The following is a 23,608-nucleotide window of genomic DNA, read 5'->3' as shown; positions in this document are numbered from 1 at the left end:
AGAACAAATGTTGACAAAGAGAATTCTCTTTTTTAAAGGGGGAAGTTTGCCAACATTTATACATCCTGTCAATTTTATCTGTACATGTTTGTAGCTCTGTGACTTGGAAAATTAAAGACTCTCTCTATTTCAACTATGCAGCCTAAGTTATTTTAATTTTCTTGAGGATCATGTCATTACGAATTCTCCAAACCTTTTTTTTTTTTTTCTGAGAGAGTCTTCCTCTGTCACCTAGGCTGGAGTGCAGTGGCGTGATCTTGGCTCACTGCAAACTCTGTCTCCTGAGTTGAAGCCATTCTCCTGCCTCAGCCTCCTGAGTAACTGGGATTACAGGCTCCTGCCACCACACCTGGCTAATTTTTGTATTTTTACTAGAGACAGGGTTTCACCATGTTGGCCAGGCTAATCTCAAACTCCTGGCCTCAGGTGATCTGGTTGCCTCGGCCTCTCAAAGTGCTGGGATTAGTGCATGAGCCACTGTGCCCAGCCTGCATTCTCCAGATCTTTTAAGGACAGTCCCAAAACACCAGTGACTCTGTTGGGTTGTCAAATGAGAAAATAATACAAATTTCATTTTCTATTTTCTTTCCTTCTTTCCTCCCTCCCTCCCTTCCTTCTTGTCCGCCTTCCTCCCTGTCTTGCTCTCATTCTCTCTATTTTGGGGTAAGATCCAGTTCCAAAACTACTTTAGGTCAAATATGTCTTTACACTCTCAGAAGTTCTCCGGGGAATAAAGGATGTCTTTCTCTGAGACATGTAACATCTTCCAAACCAGTATAAGACGTCCCCGCCATGGGTGCTGTGGCGTCTCGCAGGCCTGGTGCACCTCTCGCCTCACGCCATCTTGCATCCTCTCTATGAGAGGGGTAAGGGACAGACAGTCTTACGGGAATCCACTTTATGGAAGAGGGAAGCAAGTTTCAGAGAGGTGCAACCAGCAGGTTTCTAAAGCTTCCCAGCCCACTGTTACACTCCTGCTGTTTTCATTTGGATTCCTCCAGAGGCCCACTCTGAGACAAAGATTCTGATGAAAATTATTTATTTGGGAAGTGATACCAGGAAACACTGGTAGGGGAGTGAGGAAGGGGAGAAAGCTGGTAAAAGAAAAATGGGTTATCAAGCTAGTTACTGCTGTGGGAAATGAGTTTAGCTCTCTGGGGACTCTGGGGACCGTGAAGAACAACCAGGGCTGGGCTCCTCATCTCCTATTGTCACCGCCTGAAGCTGCTTCCAGGGGTGTGAACACTGCAACACCTCCATGGTTCACTGTGCACACAGGCCAACTGTGGCCTCGAGGCTAGAAAAAGACCTCAGTGAAAGGAGCATCTTGAAGGGCTTTTTGCAGAGCAAGGATATTGATGGGACATTGACAGCATCTGCTGCACCTGACTTCCAGATTCCTCATCTGGTTTTGTTCTGCTTTCTCATATCCTTTGGTGTGCAATCCAGATGTTGGAGGCACAGGGCAGGAGAGAGGAGAGGTGGAGATCATAGGGAGGGAGGGAGCTTTGGCAAATTTTCTTAGTATCATACATGATGCTTAGGAAGAGAGATCTGCATCACAGCATGTCTCAAAAATAATTTGAATTTGACAAATTATTTGAATTTGAATTGACAAATGAATACATTCACCTCATTTTATGATACCTATGCTTGTGGATAGGACCAGTGGTGTGGCTTGTGGATTTCCTTCCATATTGCTAGTTAACTTTCCATGTACGGATATACATAGTTAAACTCATAAATGTTAGCATTAGAAGGGAACTCAAAAAATTGCCTGGTACTGCAATAAGACAAGAATTTCCCTTATTTTGCAAATGACCCTGTGGGCTAGAAAAGTGACCTGCTCAAGAACTCATTGCATATAAACCACCTCAACCTCTTATGTCCATATGTCCACCCCTCCTGGGTTCTGGAGATAGACCCAATAGGAATTCCCAGCCAAATGCTCACTCTCTCCATGGCTTTGCCTTCTTTCCTGCATCTTCAGTTCTATTAGCAGCTCCCTTCCCTTGCTTCTGAACCCTGACTTGATTGGCCTGGAGCTCACCAATTAAGGATTGCAAGCTAAAAGTTCCTTCCAGCCAGTGGTGTCATGTAAAGGTCTAACAACTGGCTCTCCCGAGGTGGAGATAAAAGAGAGCCCTGATTTTTGGCATTTACTGATTTCCATGGTAAATACTCCAACCATGGCTGATTTTGAGCCCCTGACAGAATGTCACTAAGCAGAGTTGAGATGTGTACACTTGGCACCTGTGCAAACCTGCTCCAATGTACCACCGCCCCCAGTCCCGCAAAACTCCAGAACTCCAAAGCTCATGGAGTCTAGGAACTCAAATGCCCACCAAACTGAGATGCCTCCTAGCCGCAAACACCTACAGTTCCTGAGCTTTCTATCACCCAGATCTCCTTCCTTGCGGCTTCACCATTCCCAATCCCTCTCCCCTCCAGCACTTCCAGATGGGGGCTTGGTCCTTTCAATGCGTCCACTGACGGCAGCTGCCCCTGGGGAGGGGGAAGAGGTGAGGAGACTTCTATCTCCCTCCTACCATGTGGCGATCAGTGGATCTGCCTGTCAGCTTTGTCTCCTCCAGCCCATTTGTTGTCTGCTGAGGCACATAGACCCCCCCAAATCTTCCTGCAAGGTATGTCTTTGTTCACTGGAATAGCACTGAAATGTGGTGGAAGTGATGCTGACTCTGCTCCTACTTTCTATTTAACTCGATGGGCTCCTTGCCTTTACAGCCAGGCCCAGGCCCAGAACACCTCCACAGGGAAGTCTTCTGTGACTTCCCCAGGGTTTGTTGTTGCTGTCACAGACTCACGTTCCTTTCCACCAGAGCCTCTTCTTTATTCGTTAATGTAATGATTTAATTGACTGTCTCCTGCACTAAGCTCTGGGAGAGAAGAGTCTATCCATTTGGGCTCACCGGGGTGTCGGCAGGCCCTAGCACATAGAGTAGGCATTCAATAATCTTTGTGTCATGAATAAAAGAACTGAACTGGGGTGTTACGGCTCTCAAGCAACCATTGTTCTCAAGCCTGCCTGAATATTAGAATAGTCAGGGATGCTTTTTTTTTTTTTTTTTTTAGACAGAGTCTCCCTCCGTCACCCAGGCTGGAGTGCAGTGGTGTGGTCTCAGCTCACTGTAACCTCTGCCTCCTGGGTGCAAGCGATTCTCCTGTCTCAGCTTCCTGAGCAGCTGGGATTACAGGTGTGCACCAACATGCGTGGTTAATTTTTGTGTTTTTAGTAGAGACAGGAGTTTGCCATGTTGGCCAGGCTGGTCTCAAACTCCTGGCCTCAAGTGATCTGCCTACCTTGGCCTCCCAAAGTGCTGGGATTACAGGTGTGAGCCACCATACCCAGCTGGGTGCATAAAAAAAAAAAAACAAAAAAATGCTGGTCTGAGGCAGGTCTCTAGCATGTGTAGTTTGTAAAAGCTCCCGAGGTGATTCTGATGTGCATTAGGGGTGAGATCACTGCTCTTGAGGAAGGGCTTTGGGGAATGTTTAGAGAGTGGTTTTCCTACTCGACTTCCATGTCAAGACCACGCTGTATCACAGAATCTTTGAGGTTGGACCCATGCATAGGTATTTTAAAAACACTCTAGGTAGCTTTAATATGCAAAGTTGAGAACCACTGCAAAACGTCTTATTTCTCTTAAGCTTTCCCTCTTTTCTCTCTCACGTTGGGTAGATTAGATGACTGTTCAGAAATATTTGCCCCTTTCCCCTCCCCCATAGCTGCCCTGCCATTTGGCTTTGGGTGTGCCTGTGGAATTTGGGTGGCTTTGTGGCTTTGGCTAACGGACTATTAGTGGACCCAACTCAGTCAAGGACCTTGGAAAGTACTTGTGGGGTTGGGCTCTCTCCCCTTGTGCTTCTGCTAATGCCATGAAAGGAACACGTCCAGTCAGCCAGTGGGTCCAGGAGGATTAGAGACACCAGGATCAGAGGCGCCCAGTCCAGATCAGCCAAGACCAAGCCAGCCCTGTAAACATGCAGGTACACGGGTGATGATAAATGACTGCTATTTAATGCCACTTAGGTTTTGGTTCATTACACAGCAATAGCAAATGGAAACATCAACTTTTCCATGATAGTTTAAATATTCACCTGGACTAAGTATGTGGTCAGTTCACTTTTGCAGAGCTTTTATAATATTAATTTCTTCACTGTTTCTCCAAGAAAATAAAGATTACAAGAAGAGAGAATTTCAACTAGTTTACCTCCAACTCACACTTTTTTGTGCATCCCATAAGTCATGTTGGATAACCCTCTCCAGTTAAGTTCACCAGTTGGGGGACTATGTGAACTTGGGCAAAGAGGATCGCAGGATTACAGAACTGGCACTATCTAAGTGAGATGTCATTGTTATCACACTGGTATCTTTTTTATTTAATGATTGTTAAAATTGTTATTACTTATTCATTTCTAATTGTTTTAGAGATAGGGCCTTGCTATGTTGCCCAGGCTGGCCTCGAACTTCTGGCCTCAAGCAATCCTCCTGCATCAGCCTCCCATGTAGGTGGGATTGCAGTTACAGGTCACCATGCCCAGCCACACTGGTACTTTACATAGTCATAGCTCTATAATGGCATCAATATGACCCCAATGTGTTTAAACAATAAGGCTCCTCTTCCTTGTATGAGCACCAATCACTCATATATTTGTGTTTTACCCTCATCCCAAATTAAAGGGCATGGTTAATCAGGACCTTCATTAATTTTGCTGGAGTATATTTATCTGTAGATTGTTGACAAAATGATTTAACTTTCACTTTATTGTGTCAGATACTATTGACAATTCCTTCTTCCCAAATGCGAGTAGAATGAAATAAAGACTCCAAGTCACATACAAACACTTTTATATTTTACCTCCCTGGTGCACTCGATGTACAAAGTCCTTCCCACCCAGACTGAGGGAGGTTGTCTGATGAGGACCTGGGTTGGGTCTTTGCAGCTGTCATTTGGCTTGATGTAGCATCTCTCCTGGACAAACCGGATAGCTGTATCTCAGCTCCCAAATGGGCTAATCGCAACTTGGTGCCCAGAGAGGGGTGCAAGGGTAGGCTCTGGGGTGGGGTTCTATGAACTCCCTGAGCTTGAAGGCAAAAACGTGTGTATGAGTATGCAGTCACACATACATGTATGTACTATTCTGGGAAGAAGGTTCATAGTTTTCATGAGAGCCTCAAAGAGATCAGTGACCTCCTAATCACCACTCCTGTGGAAAGTGCAACGCAAAGGGGACTCCTACCCTCTAAGCACTACGACACTTCCACTCCTGTAAATCCGGAGGCTCTGAAGATGAGGCATAACACCAGCAATGACATTCACTGAACACTGACTGTGCTAGGCATGTGGGCTGATTGATGTGCATCACCTCTGTAGGAATGCGGTTTTATAGATGGACACATGTTTGGAAACCAGGACCATCCGACCCCCAGCTCAAGTTCTTAACCATTATGCATACAGCCTCTTTGTTAGTGTGTTTTCATGCTGTGGATAGAGACACGCCCAGACTGGGTACTTTATAAAGAAAAAGAGGTTCAGTGGATTCACAGTTCCACATGACTGCGGAGGCCTCACAATCATGGCGGAAGTCTAAAAAGGCACCTCTTCCATGGTGGCAGCAAGAGAGAAAATGGGAGCCAAGCAAAAGAGGAAACCCCTTCCAAAACCATCAGATCTCGTGAGACTTATTCACTACCATGAGAACAGTATGGGGGAACCGCCCCCATGATTCAATTGTCTCCCACCGGCTCCCTCCCACAGCACGTGGGAATCATGAGAGCTACACTTCGAGATGAGATTTGGGTGGGGATACAGCCAAGCCATATTAACCTCCAACACAAGAGCCCCAGAACACACAACACTGGCCCCCAAAGAGATCATACACCAATTGAAATGTGACAACAGCTTGCAATCTAAATACCAGTCTGCCATATTCAATTGCACTCCCCCAAATTAAAGGGGGGGAAATGTAACAAAAGGACATGACAGATCCAAAGTTGTCTGTTCTGAGGACACCAGTGCCAGGTCTATTTGTGAACCTAGAGTTTGGGAGAAATATCTCCCATTGTGGAACTCACATGTCAAAACCATGCTTGGGCTCAGCAATTAGGTGCAATATCTTTTTTTTGGTGCTAAGAATTTTACAACTCCCTCACAGATGATTTTTAATAACTGTGGTGAGGGCTGGGCGCCATGGCTCACACCTGTAATCCCAGGACTTTGGGAGGCGGAGGCGGGTAGATCACGAGGTCAGGAGATCGAGACCATTCAGGCTAACACGGTGAAACCCTGTCTCTACTAAAAATACAAAAAATTAGCCGGGCGTGGTGGTGGGCGCCTGTAGTCCCAGCTACTAGGGAGGCTGAGGCAGGAGAATGGCATGAACCCAGGAGGCGGAGCTTGCAGTGAGCCAAGATTGTGCCACTGCACTCCAGCCTGGGCGACAGAGCAAGACTCTGTCTCAAATAAATAAATAAATAAATAAAAACCATGGTGAGCACAGGCTTCCTATGAATCTACTGTGTATCTAATGATAAGTTTAGGACAGGAGGAAAGAGACTTTGGTGATGCACTCCACACTCCACTGCAAAAAATCCTGCTCTGTAGGGAAATATCCACCACCATGCAGCCACCTCTCTTCCTGGAAGAGGCCATCTGAACTGCTCCTGTCTGCTCTGGCAGGAAGTGAGTCTCAGGTCACCACCTGCCACCTGCCTGGGTCCCACCCCAGGTTCCAGCCTCTTAACTGGCTACCTCTTCCTCTCCTTTTCCTGCATCTCCAATGTTTTCTCTCTTCCTTTCTTGATGTCCCCTTTCTGATTTCTCTCTTGGCTCGAGTCCAGTTTCCACTTGCTCTGATGAGTTGAGAACTCCAAGCAGAACCCAGACCTCTGCCAAGCAAACCGCCTATCCTCGAACTTCCGGTGGATTCTGTCCCCCTGTCTTATTTTGTACTCCTCTGGCTGCAGCAGGCACTCATTTCAAAGACGTTTTTGGAAAGAAGTAAGTATCAATGCATTCTGTAAATAAATAAAAGCAGCCCCCACAGGAGCCCAGGGCTCCGGGTTCTGGGCTATCCTTCTGCCTCTGTGGAGGCCTCTGCTCGTGCTGTTGGTTTTCTTGGGTCTTGTCAACCCCCAAGCCCTGCAGAACGTTTCCCATTTTTCCCACTTCTAGCAACCAGAAAACACCTCTGAGAAGGTCTTTGGGAATCTGGGGTATGGAGTGGGGTATAAAGCGCTTTCTGAGAATGCCTCTTAAGCTCCGACCTCAAGAAACCAAATTTGGTTCATTCACAAATTCATTCATTCACAATTCTTAAATCACTGAATTCGTAAATTCTATCATTCAACAAATATTTATTGAGCACCTACTATATGCCAAATCTATAGCAGGCACCAGAGTAAGAGGTTTCCAAGGGGGCAATCTCTGCCTCAAAGTACTCCCGGTCTGGTTGTTTGGTTGGGGCGGTGCCTCCTCCCTGAGGCTGACACCCCCTGAGCTGGGTGAAAAGTGTATGTCTTAGTGACACACAGAGCTGGCTCCATTGCTGGGCTCTGAGGCTTATTTTGAGTTAACGTGGGTGAGTCACTTCATCTCTCTGAACCCCAGCTTCTCATCTGTGAAGTGAGAGGCTTAGAACCTACCTTGGAGACAAATGGATCCCATGTGTGCAAGGCTCTTGTCCCACAGAGTGGGTGACTGAGGCTCACCATGTCCCACGAACCTCTCCTCCCCAGGGTCTGTTTTCATAGCTTCCATGCCCACTGCCTTCGCAAACCTCCCCTTCCTCCACCTCTGCTTTTCTTGACACAGCCATGGAGGGGCATTCTTTCTTTCCACACACCTGGCACGGTCTTGGAGGTACATTTGCATAGAACCTCAAGTGCCTTCCTACCCTTTTCTTTCTTTCTTTCTTTCTTTCTTTCTTTCTTTCTTTCTTTCTTTCTTTCTTTCTTTCTTTCTCTCTCTCTTCCTTCCCTCCCTCCCTCCCTCCCTCCCTCCCTTCTTTCTTTTCTTTCTTTCTTTCTTTCTTTCTTTCTTTCTTTCTTTCTTTCTTTCTCTCTTTCTCTCTTTCTTCTTTCTTTCCTACCCCTTTCTTTTCTTTCTTCCTACCCTACTCTTTCAAACAACTTTGGTGTTCAGTGACTCAGTCCTAGGCTCTCGGGACACAAGGGGTCCCATCCTCCTGGGGGGTGGGCAGGGAGTGGTCTTGTGGCTCGTCCCCTCCCTGGCTGGAGTGTTGGCCCCACACAACTCCACAGCAAAGCAGGCCACATACATTTGCTGCAGAGTAAGGGGGATTCTCCTTGTTCCTCTCTGACCTGCCAGAGGGGCCTGTTTTTCTGAGCCTCCACAAAGTCAGCTCCTCATGAGTCCTCAAAGTGCTCTTTTCCTGTGACAATGACCAATGCTTACTATACAATGACTCTTCTTAAACTGAAGCCACTAATTTAGGTGCATGTGAACAACTTCTGCTCCCACCCCTAAGATTAAAAACCCCACTAACTATTGTAGCCACTCTGCCTGGGTTACAAGTATATATTTTCAGTTTCCATTACAACCCTAGTTCTTCCTCCCTCCCTCCTCGCCCTCTCTCCTCATTCCCAGCCTCTTTCCAAATCCTCGCTGTTCCTCTTAGGCAGTGGCTTCCCAAATGCTTTCCAGAGGCCAGGTTGAAGGCCAAGAGAAAAGCAGATAATTAATTACAAAACCTAAATACCAACGCCTCTGCTGTCATGCAAGGGCCCCCGGGGTTAGAATGCCGGGGGACTGCCTGATGCTCCGTGGTTCTGGGAGCGAGTTGGGTGAGAAGCCCCGCACTGTGGCTGTGGTTTGCTGCGCTCTCTGCTGTTGCTTTCTTCTGCGGGTGTGCAGCTGCCCAGCGCTGGCAATACGTCCTGCATTTCTGCCAGTGCTTACATGTATAGTGGTGACTTCCACGCTTGTTCTCATTAAGAAAGGAAGCACTGCTCTCGTAGAGACTAACTTAGGGAACAGGACAGTGCATTGATTGAATGAGACTGAATAGGGGAGACAGAGGAGTATCTGGGCTCAGCCTCCCTTTCCTCCCAGGAAGTCAGAGTGCACTTCAGATCTCCAAATGCGAGGTCCTACCGAGGTCAGGGTCGATGTCCTGCTTATGCTTAAAAGGTGTTTTGCTGTCTTCTGCAAGATACCCAAGAGCATATCCACTAACAATTTCCATGTGGATTTCTGACTCTGCCAGCCTGCAACTTCTAAATAATATGGCAGCTACAGAGCTTCACTGTTAAATATGGCAGCTACAGAACCGAAGCCCTGCCCCTGTTCTGTGTGGTGTGGTGAAGCCTCCGAACTACTCCTCAGAATAACATTTTTAAATGCATAAAATAAAATACTCATTAATAAAACGAAACCAATTATATGGAAATATAGTGCTGAAAATATTTTACAGAAACGGATCTGTGGTGCAGAATTATGCAGTTATTTGAAAGCACATTAAATAGCAAGATTGAGTGGCAAGTCTAACAGATAAAGTAATGAGTGTAAACAGTATTTCAGGAGGTCTCCAACAATTGTAACACAACTTGAAAATGTCAGCAATTTGGACTGGTGAGGAAGGTGTGGGAACTGCAAATACCACGGCGGTTTGTGCCTTACATTCGTAATCCAGTTCAAATGTTCAGTTAGTGGGTGATGCAAATAAGGATGTAATTTCTCCCTGTGTAAGTTCAGGGACCCCATTTTCAGCAAAGCTTGCTGAAGAGGAAGGCATTAGCTTACTGGGAGTCATGGTCCCAACGCCAGAGTCACAAAAGCTGACTTTTGTTTTTTCCTTTTTTTTTTTGAGACGGAGTTTTGCTCCTCTTGCCCAGGCTGGAGTGCAATGGCGAGACCTCGGTTCACTGCAACCTCCACCTCCCGGGTTCAAGGGATTATCCTGCCTCAGCCTCCCGAGTAGCTGGGATTACAGGCGTGCGCCACCATGCCTGGCTAATTTTTTGTATTTTTAGTAGAGATGGGATTTCACCATATTGGACAGGCTGTTCTCAAACTCCTGACCTCAGGTGATCCATCCACCTCGGCCTCCCATAGTGCTGGGATTACAAGTGTCAGCCACCGCTCCCAGCCAAGCTGGCTTTCTTTTATTTAATTTTATTTTTTGAGACAGGGTCTTACTATGTCACCCAGGCTGGAGTGCAGTGGTACAAACACGGCTCACTGTGGCCTCTACCATCTGGGCTCAAGCCATCTCCCACCTCAGCCTCCTGAGAAACTGGGACAACAGGTGCACACCACCACACCTGAGTTATTATTATTATTATTTGTAGAGATGGGGTTTCACTATGTTGCTTAGGCTGGTCAAGAACTTCTGGGTTTAAGCAATCCTCCCACCTCAGCCTTCCAAATTGTTGGGATTATATGCATGAGCCATTACACTCAGCCTTAAAATACTAGTCTTAAATTCCATTCCCACAACTGGCTGCTACATGAGTCTGGGAAAGTAATAGCCTCTCTGGGTCTCAGTTTACCCGTTAGTAAAATGGAGACAGGAATAGCGACTACCTAATGGGGTTGCTGGGAGGCATGAATGTGTGGCAAAGCCCTCTGTAAGCAGTAGAACCTCTCTGTGAATGTTCTTTTTTTTTTTTTTTTGAGACGGAGTCTCGCTCTGTCTCCCAGGCTGGAGTGCAGTGGCCGGATCTCAGCTCACAGCAAGCTCCGCCTCCCGGGTTCACGCCATTCTCCTGCCTCAGCCTCCCAAGTAGCTGGGACTACAGGCGCCGCTACCTTGCCCGGCTAGTTTTTTGTATTTTTTAGTAGAGACGGGGTTTCACCGTGTTAGCCAGGATGGTCTCGATCTCCTGACCTCGTGATCTGCCCGCCTTGGCCTCCCAAAGTGCTGGGATTACAGGCTTGAGCCACCGCGCCCGGCCGTGAATGTTCTTTTAATTGCGAAGTAGAGTTTGAGCCTTTTGTGTTGAGAAAGGCTAAAAATTGAATCAACACTTTTAAGTGCATTGCTTCCATATTTTCTGCCAAAGAGTTTTGAGCTCTGATGTTTTCCTTCCTTCCACCCCAAACCTATCGTTTATGTACACAATGCATTCCTAGGAAGCCAGCCCTCACCACAATTTTTAAAAAACACCCACGAGGGAGTTGTAAAATTCTTGGCACTGAAAAAAAAGATATTGCCCTTAATTGCTGGGCTCAGGCATGGTTTTGACAGTTACAATACCTGGTTCAACATTGCTGCTAGCCAAAAGTCACCCGTTAAACATGTTTTCTTAAACAGTGACTGATAAGTTGTTATCTTCCAGCTTCTCCTGCTAATTAGACATCATGAGTCAAAGTTAATTTGGTGGAAAACATTTCTCAACTTAATGACATTTATGGGCAATTAGGCACGTTGTGGAAGAGAACACACATTTACATTTCAGCCTATTTCCAGGCCTTAACAAGAATCTCCTCTTTCCCGGTAGGAGTTTCTCATTCTCTAAGGAATATGTTCGATACAGACACCACGGGCCTCCTTGTTATGCTAGAAACCAGCAATTGTTTGCACGAAACAAGCTACCACACAGTAATGAGGTGCAGACGGAGATAAAATTAGGCTCAGTGAAGGCTTTTGTGTTGTTTAGACCTGTGTCTCCAGGCAAGAAGTCCTGGGCTGTGTGCACAGTAAAAATCACAGCCAGACTCACAGCATCGATAAATGTGTGCCAATCACATAGTTCTCAGCCTGTTGTCAGAAATGGTTGCTATTTTTAAAAGTCAAAAAACAGCTAGCCGTCTAAAAGACAGCATTCTTAACTTATAAGGTAATGCATCTTTGCTGTTGGGCATCTTTCGTAGGTCAGCAAAACCTTTCTGATATGTGATTTTGTCATAATGAATCGGCACAGTCCCTCACCTGCACCACCACATGGAAATCCAGCTGCAGGTGCAGCGGAGCAGCAAGGGACGCCCTGTGTGCTTCAGCCCAGCTCAGCTCCTTGGAAACGAACCATCCACCTGCTCCTGACTTTAACCAGTCTCCAATTCTTTACTCTCACCTGACTTCTGTTTTCTCACCATGCTTTAATGAGCATGATCTTTCTAGATCTATTCTTTTGGAAGAGGAGAGTGTGTATTTATGTATTCTGTGTGGTACCTCACACACAGAGATAATAAATGGTGGTGAATCGACCCTCCACCTCGCTGCCAGGATGGTTTCTGGGCATAGAGAATTGGGGGTGAAGTAGAATGTTTTATTCCAGAAATTCTAAAGCAATTCAGTGGGCTAAGGTGCTGAATCAGGACTTCTTACAATGAGCCGAATGCCCAACTTGAGCTTGGATGCCAGGAATTCAGTTTTGTAAAACCAGTGTGAAAAGCCATGTCTGGATGTCTCCAGATTTGTGAAATTCTCATATACTGCTTAAATATTTTAAAAATCTATTTTTACACATTTGCATTACACTTTAAAAAATTTATCTTTTTCTGTGTGGTTCAATGGTAGAAGAAAATTTTACATAACAAATAATAAGTTTGGAGAATATTCTAAAAGTGTTATGAACAAGTTTCCTAAGGTAAAACAAACAAAATGAAACTGCCTAAATATTTTAACAATCATTTTTTATATGCAAATATTATAAATAATATATGTAAATTTATAAATAATATATGTAAATATATTATGAATAATACACACATATTGAAATAAGATGAATATAAAAAATAAAATAATGGATGAGATAAAAGCTCCTAAAATCAGCGAAATAAATAATTTTTTTTTTTTTTTTGGAGACAAAAGTCTCGCTCTGTCACCCAGGCTGGAGTGCAGTGGCATGATCTTGGCTCACTGCAACCTCCGCTTCCTGAATTCAAGTGATTCTCCTGCCTCAGACTCCTGAGTAGCTGGAACTACAGGTGCCTGCCACTACACCTGGCTAATTTTTTGTATTTTTAGTAGAGACAGGATTTCACCACGTTAGCCAGGATGGTCTCAATCTCCGGACCTCGTGATCCGCCCACCTCGGCCTCCCAAAGTGCTGGGATTACAGGCATGAGCCACCGCGCCTGGCCATAATGCTCTGTTTTAATAAAACTTCCCAGGAGACAAATATGATTTTTCTGATTGCTTGAATAGCAATGGAGAAGATTATACTGAAATTAGACCCATGTCCCCCAAAACCAATGCAATGATGGGATTGGCCCCATCTCAAAGGAAAAGTCCACCTAGAAGACCCAGAGCAGGCTGGGGACTTGTTCTCAGCGACCCTGGAGACCAGGTGTTGGTGGGCAGCTGTGACACTGAGGAGTGAGAAGCGGTGGGCTTGGACATTAACTGACCACTGGGGTGACCCCTTGGGTAACTGCACGTGACTACCAGAAAAATGATGTTTTGGGTGGTCCTCTAGACTACAGGTGCTCACTTAACACTTTTCTGGCTGTGTGGTTTGGGGCAAATTACTAATCCTTTCTGTGTCCCCTCTGTCTCTGCATCCATCAAATAAATATAATAATTGTACCCAGGTAGTATGTTATGAAGATCAAGTGAGCTTATCTATGTAAACTTCTTGCAGCAGTGCCTGGCATATTATAGGCAGCAGACGCTACAATAACAGTGATGGCTAACCCTTCCAGCAGCATAGTCTGCTGATACTGGCTGTGCTACGAACACCTAACAGGGAAACAAGAAGATCTGGCTTTGAGTCCTGGCTTTCCACTGATGTTCAGCAAAAGCCTTTAGCTGCCTTGAGCCTCATCCTCCTGCCATGAGAATGGAGCTAATGATACCTGCCTTACAAAATTGTTGTAAGATTCAACCAGACCTGCATCCTGTGAGCTGTGGCGCACTCTCTGTGGGTGGCATTGGAGCAGGTGGACAAGAGGGAAGCGTGGCTTTGACTTGGCCTTTGACTGGGGAGCTGACTGCAGCCTCCATCTGGGTATGGCCTCTGGACCACATGCCGTTCTCCTGCCTTTCCCACCCCTCTCCCCTGTGACAATATGCTAACTGGTGTCCTTCTCTACAGGATCCCGCTTCCTGCCAGGTGACAGCAAGATAATCCAGCCACACACTCCTTGCTAATGGGGATTAGAGTGCTAATGGATTCTCCCTCTAGGTTAACATATGCACTTTTACAGAGGGGCCTTCTGGAGATGACGCTGATGCCAGAGAAATGACTCTAATGGGCCAAGTTTGGACGAAGTGGGAAGGACCCTTGCAATGGGCCGTCACGTGCTGTCAGCTGACCCCATTTGCCTCTACACAAAAAGCCTGCCAAACTCTTCTGATGAAGCTGCCCCTTTACTCCATTCTCCATCATATGAATGAATAAAACTTTTCTTGGAGGAGAAACAATATATCTCTTAGTCCATTAATCAGTTAATCTGTTATTTACCGACCACTTTGTAAAACCATAATGATAATCGTCATTTATTAAGCACCTACTACACACCAAACTTTGTACTTAGTGTTTTATGTATTTCACTTCATCTGCTTTTCACAACCGTCACCTCCCCCTGTCACCTGCCCACCTTGCAGATGAGAAGACAAGCTTTTTGATTTTTAAAAAATTATGATAAAACATATGTAACATAAAATTTACCATTTATTTTTTATTTTTATTTATTTTTATTTGAGACAGAGTCTCACTCTGTCTCCCAGGCTGGAGTGCAGTGGCACAATCTCGGCTCACTGCAACCTCTGACTCCTTAGTTCAAGTGATTCTCCTGCATCAGCCTCCCGAGTAGCTGGGATTACAGGTGCACACCACCTCGCCCAGCTAATTTTTGTATTTTTAGTAGAGATGGGGTTTCACCATGTTGGCCAGGATGGTCTCCATCTCCTGACCTTGTGATCCACCCGCCTCCGCCTCCCAAAGTGCTGGGATTACAGGTGTGAGTCACCACTCACTGCAACTTCCACCTCCAAGGTTAAAACAACTCTCGTACCTCAGCCTCCCGTGTAGCTGGGACTACAGGCGTGAGCCACCCCACCTGGCTAATTTTTGTATTTTTACTAGAGACAGGGTTTCACCATGTTGACCAGGGTGGTCTCAAACTCCTGACCTCAGGTAATCAGCACCCAGCCTACATTTTGTTTTGATAGTTGGGTTACTGCCACCTTTTTGGCTATTGTGAATAGTGCTGCTATGAACATGGGTGTGCAAATATCTCTTCAAATCCTTGCTTTCCATTCTTTTGGGTGTTTACCCAGAAGTGAAATTGTTGAATTATATGGTATTCTCATTTTCAATTATTTAAGAAACTGCCATACTGCTTTCCCTAGCAGCTATACCATTTTATATTCTCACCTATGGTGCCCAGGGGTTCCAGTTTCTCCCTATCCTCACCAACACTTGTTATTTTCTGGTTGTTTTGTTTCTTATTGTAGCCCTTCTAATGAGTATGGAGGAGACGAGCTTCTGATTGGATGCTAAGGGGCTGTAAAGCAGTTGAGATTCTGATTGGATGCTAAGGGGCTGTAAAGCAGTCGTGTCCTCACCCCCTTGTGAAATAGTTACAGAGTCTGCTACACTATTACTTTGATGCAGAGAACAGTAAGTCACAGCATATAAGCAAGGGTTAGATGGAGCATCCAGAGGACAATGGCAGGGAACAAGAGAGAAGTCCTGAGAGAGATCGTGAGACCAGACCAGGCTTTGTGGAAAGCATGGGGTTGAACTGTGCCCCAAGGGTACAGAGAAAGTAGGAAGTGTGTTCCAGGAGAGGGGGCAACCGGAACAAGAGTGTGCAGATGGAAACTGGTGCAGCTACTAAACTGAGAGGGACAAAAAGAACAACAGGAGTGACAGGGATACGAGGCAAGACAAGCCTATTTCACCTGGACTTTCCTGCTGAACTCCAGACCTTATGAAGGCTCTGTTAACAGCTGGGACATCTAGTCGTGCAATCCATGGTGAGGAAGGAGAATCCAGGCACTCTTTTAGCCCAGGAGTGAATTTGAGCAAAGCCAGAGGGGAGTCATCTTGGCAGTGTGATATTCCCAGGGAGTAGGATTAGGAGGATGTGGCGTGGCAGGGGCTGCGAGAGTGCCTGTGCAGGCTGTGGGGGTGCCACAGTGGCAATGTCTACACACTGAAGGACAGGTCCAGTAACCAATACGGGGTGTCTGTAGAGTCTGAATGCATAGAAAACACTACTCTGATGATTATTTTATAGACTAGAGATGGCTTTCATGATATTATATATATTTAACTGTTTCTGGACCTTATGAACATCATGTATATTAAGGCCGATGAGGGAACCGGGTTTCTCGTCGATGAAGAAGGGAGTTACACATGTGGAAAGGAAAAATCCTAGAATAAGCCCTTTGGTGTTGAACTGGAATTGGAAGTGTCAGTGCAAAGTCGTATATAAATGCAGCCTAGCTCCTAACTGTTCACTGGGAGGGCCTGGGAACAGTGCCGCCCAGGAGCAGACAATATATCAGTGCTTAGTTCCTAAAGTCCCCACTTAAGGAACCCAAACGCCTTGGAGAAATGGCCAATTCCAAGGCTGGGTGAGGAGTCAGGGAAAGTACAAGATGAAGCTAGAACGTTTTGTGCCAGGAAGTAAAGAAGAGCTCAAAGAATTATAGGCACATGTCCAGAGAACCCAGAAGCCAGAGTGAAGGAGCTCCTACCGGCCAGACCTGGCACAACTGGGGCATAAAAATGAATAACGACAGGAGCAGAGTATCACCTGATAAGTAAAATAAGTATGCTTTAGTTCCTACCAATATAAACAAACAGATGAATGTATAAGTGGAAAAAGTGAAAGCTTGTTCTTACAGCAGAATTCCAACTAATATGGCAGGGCACAGTGGCTCACAAATGAATCCCAACGCTTTGGGAAGCTCAGGTGGAAGGGTTGCCTGAGCCCAGGAGTTTGAGATCACGCTGAGCAACATAGTGAGACCCCATCTCTACAAAAAAGTTATTAATTCCAACTAATTAAAAAAAGGAAAGTGATGGAATTAGAAAATCATTCATTGGCAACCATTGTAATCATCCAACCAAGAAACACTCATGGATGTTAAAAAACAGTGAGTGAAGTCTGATAAGGAATGGGATATTTGCAAACGCTCAAGTACTTCCCCACAAAGTCCTTGTACATTACAAAGGGGAAAAAAAGTAACTTTACAGTGGAGGCACATGGAAAACATCCCCTTCATTTTTTCATTTACGTGTAAGTCACCAGGACTGGGGTAAATTAAAATCGTGTGCCACTTGGCCAGATACAAGATGAGCCCAGCATCACTTCTGTGGTGATGTTTCTACCAAAGACATCCCTGACCCTCATAATAAGGCATCACCTGAAAAACACTAAAGGAACATCTACGAAATAATTGACCTATAATTGTCAAAAGTGTCAAGGTCATGAGAGACAGAAACTGTTCTAGATTGAAGGAGACTAAAGAGATGGGACACCTCTGTGTGATGAGCAACCCTGGATTGGGCCCCTTGCTTATAAAAGTTTAGCATGATTGAAACAACTAGAGAAGTGTGGATGGCATTTGAGAATAAGATGATAGTACGTACCGATGTTAATTTCCTCCTTTTGATGGTTGTATTTAGATCATGAAAGTGGGTAACTTTCACAATCATAGGAGATACACACTAAAGTATTTTTAGGGTGATGGGCATCATGTCAGCAACTTATTACTCTAGTGAATTAGGAGAAACAGGCCTTTGCATTATTCTTGTAAAATTTCAAAAAATTTTAAATTATTTAAAAATCAAAAGGGAGGCTGGGCACGGTGGCTCACACCTGTAATCCCAGCACTTTGGGAGGCCAAGATGGGCGGATCATGAGGTCAAGTGATTGAGACCATCCTGGCCAACATGGTGAACTCCTGTCTCCACTAAAAATACAAAATTAGCTGGGCATGGTGGGATGCGCCTGTAGTCCCAGCTACTCAGGAGGCTGAGGCAGGAGAATCTCTTGAACCCGGGAGGCAGAGCTTGCAGTGAGCTGAGATCACGCCACTGCACTCCAGCCCAGGCAACAGAGTGAGACTCTATCTCAAAAATAATAATAATAATAATAATAATAATAAATAAAAAAGAAAAATAAAAAATAAAAAGGGAAAATATTTTGTAAAAATCTACAAGTTAACATGTGACATCAGAATCTGGGCCCAACAATGGGTCAAGCAAAGGCACATCCCCTGGAGAATGTGAAGACCCTAAGTGCTCCAGGCTGGCACTGAAGGGCAGTCCTCTCTTGCTTTATTTCCAAGTGTCAAGCATGTTTTTATAACAAGGTAAAGTTGTCTCTTCTTCTCACATTACCTTTTATAACAGGGTAAAGTTGTCTCTTCTCAGATGGTGCTCCCTGAGAGTCTAGAGCTGAGGTTATGTCCATACCTACTGGGGTAGCAGGAACAAGTTGCCTAGAAAAGCCACTGAGAGATCTCTGTCTACCTGCAGCCTCTGTGCATGGTGAAGACTTGGTATGTCCCCCAAGGTTGAAGAAAAGGCAATGTGTGTGTTCTGTGGGGTGCAATGTGTCTTACTAGGCAATAGCAACACTGATGATAAACGATAGCTCCCACCTCACCCAGGACACTCGACCCACTGCTATGGGGATTCTACATTTGTTTGGAGAAGCAGAGGTGCAGCTGGAAGAAGAGGAAGTGGGAGCATTATAAAGAGGGTTATAAAAGGTTTTTTGAGCAAGGCAGAGGAAACGAGACTTGATGGAGCAGGCACGGAAAGTCATTGCTGATTCCTGAATAGGGTTCAATATATTGACGATGGCATTGAAAGGGATTAAGAAGCCTGACCCTGAGCAGTCTGCTAGGCTAACCCATATTTTCCAAGGGAGAGAAGGTGGGCCTTGTAAAATTCTCTTGATTAAACACATTGATTCAGAATGAATGAATTAATGCATTTTGATTGTTGTGAGAATTAAATGAATGAACACATGGAAAATCATAGCATGCTGCTGAGAACAATACATGTTAGACACAAAAACACGTGGGGGCCCCCAGACTAGATCTGGGCATATGAGAAGCAACTTCCCAAACGTGCGGGAAAACCCTACCCACCTGAAAACCCAAGCATCTAAAGATATGGTCTTGGCCACTTTCTCCACTATCACTAGTGCTGTGGCCTCTTTATTTGCAACGGCACTTTCTCTCCAAGGAATTCCAAGGTTCTTACAAACTTTAAATTACCCAGGGGAGATGAATCCTCACCAGTAAGAAAGCAAAATAAAGTGCCTCAACCAAAATAAACTCCCTCCACCTCTCTGTCTCCCTCTGCGCCAACCCCCTCCCCTAAAATAACCCAGGTCAACTCTGCTCGCCTGCTCTGTCGCCACCCGTGCCAGCCTTGGCTTCGCTCCTGTCATCAGCTGAGCCAAGATGATTGCTAATGAACCCTGTGCACTCTCATCAGGAGGGTTTCTTTGGAGAAATCCAGAAAGGTGTTTGAAAAAGGCCAGTGCCTCTTTGTTATTTTAATGACCGCTCTGTGACTTCAACCACTTAGAATCCAAATCCATCCTCTTTACAGGGAACAGGATTCTCCCGTCACAATGTCTGATCTTGAAGGCTTCTTGACGCTTTGAATCTGCTAAGATCATACACAATATTGGTGGTTATTGGTCTCTTGGGAGAAGCAGCTCCCCTGATGATAAAACTCTCACAGAGAGACCTGACTTCTCCAAGACCAAGTTCAAGACAGAGGCATGGCCGTGAGACTTGAGCTGGGATTACAAGAGCTGCTCTCGACAGTGTGTTCAAAATTCTGTAACTGGAGATGATACAGATATGTCCATTTCCAGGTTGCCAGCGGTTATCTGAGAAGCCCCAGGACCCTCTAGGTTTGCAACCCTCTGGCCAGTAAGGGGCGCTGTTGATTGAGGGACTGTGGCTGGAAGCTCTGAGGGGGAAAAGAAGTGACCAGCAGATGTGGTCTGTGTTCCTGGTTCCTTAGAGAATTCCCTCTTTGGGGGACGATCTGATTAGAGCTGGAAAACTCAAACAAGTGGCTTCAACCCCAGCAGCCTCACTCTGTTATGTACTCTCAGAACAGCAACCGATCCCCACGGCAGTCTTTTCTCCTTTGCCGACCCGGCCGCTCTCCCTCCCGGACAGTGCAGAGGGCTCCAGGCCGCCACAAGAAGCATCACTGTGATTGGTCCAGGCTATAAACGGTTGCGTGTTTGTCCCATTTTCCTTCACTATTTCGTGTTTATTTATCTCTGACAACGATCGTGGCTGCATCTGATCCTTTCTTGCGGCCACTGTCACTACTCCCCCATACTGAAATCTACCAGGCACTTGGTTTGATAGACTAAAATAGTTAACGAAGGTCCTCAAATTTTGTGTGTTGAGGGGGCAGGAGAGAGATTAAAAAAATAGAGAAAGAAAAGAATCTGAAGATATTCCGGTCCATATTTATCCTGTGTGTGATGGGACCTATATTTGTAATTGCATAATGTATACATATATATATATCATATATCCTAAAAAAACAAAAACAAACACAAAAACAAAACAAACAAACCTTTCCTAGGCCCCCTTTTGCTGGAGTTTTAAAGACAAAGTGCCTCTGTGCTAAGACAGGAGCTGGGCGGCACTGTGCCCAAAGGCCGGAGGTTCATTCCTGTGTTGAGCTCTCTCCCTGCAAGCAAGGTGTGTGTTCATGGGAGGGTACTTAGAGACACCCTCAAGAAAGAGCTATAGAAGTGCAAATTATTAATAGACATTATTCCAGTGATGCTCACTTAAAACCTCATTGGCAGCAGATGAAACAGTGGAGGCCTCTTGCCATTTGCTCGGGTTTCTCCTGCTGTTCTCCCTCGACTGAGGCCTGCCGCAAACATGAGATGTTTGAAAACTCAGCATATCTGCATTTTTCTGGTTTTTCTGGGTCAAGGGAGGGAACCCTGGTTTTAAGGGAAAGGTGCATTTTCTTGAGTTGGCGGTGAACAAGTTAAATGAATACTGTCCCCCCTTCTTTTTTTGAGATTATATTTAAAGATAAAAGTATCCCTATTAACATGCAGATTTGGATATCCATTTGCAAAGAACAGAGTTATTTCAGATGCTGTATGGGAATCCTTTTTGTGCTTGTATCTTTGGGGGTGGAAAGTCCAGCTGCCTCTTCTAAGATTGCCCATAACTCTTCAGATGTCAACAAATCATTGAAAGGTGTCAGAATGGGGGAAATGAAAGATAATTATTCCAGCCGTGGAGAGCTACTTTGAAAGTGAATAGAATCTGTCAGATCGTCTTTTGAAAACGGCAGTTGGCTGCTTGTCTTGGCCATATTAAATGGATATATCTGGAGCCCAATGAGGTTGTTTGAGATGGCGGTAATCAGCTTAAGTTGGTTTTGGTGGAGAAAAAATAAAAAAGCACTAGAAACGGGGCAATTACTGAGTTGGCGTGGAACAGACGCCCTGATATGGTGATGCTGGGGATTTCTATTCAGTTCTTAAAAAAATGGAATCTTACATTCTTTGTGAATGAATAAAGAGCAAAGTCCATAAGGACTTGGTAATTTCCAGATGGGGTGGGTGTGGGGCAGCAGGGGAGCCTTCAAGGGGATCCTGTGGCATGGATGAGTGCACGGGCCACACTTGGAAAAGAGGACAATTCAGTTTCTTCCCAGGGATTGAACTGGGAGCCGGAGGACAGAGAGACCTTGGCTGAATGAGATGGATGTGGGGTGTTGATGCCAAAATGAAGCCTCATCTGACTTGGTTCATGTCCCCAAGTGGCACAGCAACAAGGAAGCAATTTTGGACAAATGTCCAGCTTTATATAAAAGTAGAGTTGTTCCTGCTTCCCCTTATCCAAAGTCAGATTCTGGGGAACTTGAACTTCCCAGTTCGTGGAAGAAACATCAGATCCAATATAGAGAGGGTCAGGAGAGGGATTGCCTGGCCCTTACTTCCCCCAGACCTCAGACCTAGACTTTAGGTGCTCTCCCAGAGCGCAGCTGGGCATAAGGTCTCTAGAAACATGGTTCACGGCTTGCACTGAGCTTGCATGCCAGGCCACGCTGACATGCACGATTAAAGAGTTTTTTTTTTTTTTTGTAAGCCCCGTAGTTGTTCTGTGGATAATATAGCTGGATTTTCATTGTGTTTCTATGTTAGAAGTAAATCTTTAAAATAGATGACAATTTGCCTATTCCTGTGAAAGCATTTCTTCATTTACTAACATAATGCGAGCCCCCTGTGGTCTGTGCTGCTGGTTCTGGGGGAACAGGGCAAAACAAACTCTTCAGGTCATAGGAGCTTGAGCCAGATGGCTGGGTGACTTTGCAGTCCACGGCACGAATCTCCATGGCTCCTGACCACGGACACTCACCTGCCACCAAAACAAGGAAGAGCTTTCCTGCCCCACCTTTCTTCGCATATTTGGGGCCAGTTGGGTGGGGAGAAACCTTCTTACCACATGTGGCCTGTGTACTCTGATCTGGTGAGGTAGCAAGGTCCTGCTGTGCACAGGTCAGGTCCCGGGTGTCCTCCTGCCCTCCACCCAACCACTGACATTTTAATATTTAGAAAGCCTGCCCCAAACAGGCAGCTCTTCCAGCGGGGGACCCTGCTTGCTACCAGGAAGGAGGGCACATTGGGGGTACCTGCCCCTCTGCTGGGTTTCTGCAGAAACATGCCACCCCCTTCAGAGTTTTGGCCAAGAACTCTCAACCTCTTGCCATATCAGTGACCACTATCACAGGAGAAGCACCTTCTCAGAATTCCAGGGGCTCGGCAAGCGGTGTAGCCTGTTTTCCCTGCTTTGCCAATAGATTCTTCATTGTCCTGTCCTCCTTTGCTAAAGGGAGGTGGGGCAGTAGACAATTTTTCTGATTCAACATGTGTGGATTTCACATTCTTTTTTTTTTGAAACAGAGTCTCACTCTGTTGCCCAGGGTGGAGTGCAGTGGTACAATCTCAGCTCACTGCAACCTCTGCCTCCCAGGCTCAAGCAGTTCTCCTGCCTCAGCCTCCCGAGTAGCTGGGATTAATAGGCCTGCACCACCACCATGCCTGGCTAATTTTTGTATTTGTAGTAGAGACGGGGTTTCCCCATGTAGGCCAGGCTGGTCTCGAACTCCTGGCTTCAAGTGATCCACCCACTTCAGCCTCCCAAAGTGCTGGGATTACAGGCCTGAGCCACCATGCCCGGCATGATTCCACATTAAGTCTCATGCACATATTTTTGAGCCCACGGCCAGCCCTGACACACTGGCTTTATCCCATCGGATATGATGTAATTGGTGGGCTCACTGACCTGTTTGTATTTGTTTATATATTTTTTACTCACCCAGAGTCTCCCTGCAGAAGTCGGTCTTCAGAAGAAGATCCAATGAGGACTTAGAGTGGAAAGCTGAGGCCCCTCTGACAGTTTCTCTACCTCAGCTTTTGTTTTCATTGGTCAACGCCGACATCATTTGGGATGAGTGACTCCTTTGATGGCAGCTTCCTCAGGGTACTGGACTTTGCACCCAGTGCCTGGGGGGCCCCGGTTCTAGTTGGCCTGGCCTCTGTCAGCAGTTGCCTGCTTGCCCTTGGGTGAGTTGTTTGCCTTGAATGGCTTCTGGGTCATTTTGAATAAGAAAAATCTCTTTCCCTTTAAGGCATCTAAG

The sequence above is a fragment of the Trachypithecus francoisi genome, unplaced genomic scaffold (genome assembly GCF_009764315.1).
Source record: "Trachypithecus francoisi isolate TF-2019V2 unplaced genomic scaffold, Tfra_2.0 Lachesis_group14, whole genome shotgun sequence".
Taxonomy (NCBI): Eukaryota; Metazoa; Chordata; class Mammalia; order Primates; family Cercopithecidae; genus Trachypithecus; species Trachypithecus francoisi.
Note: the sequence above shows the minus strand (reverse complement) of the source record.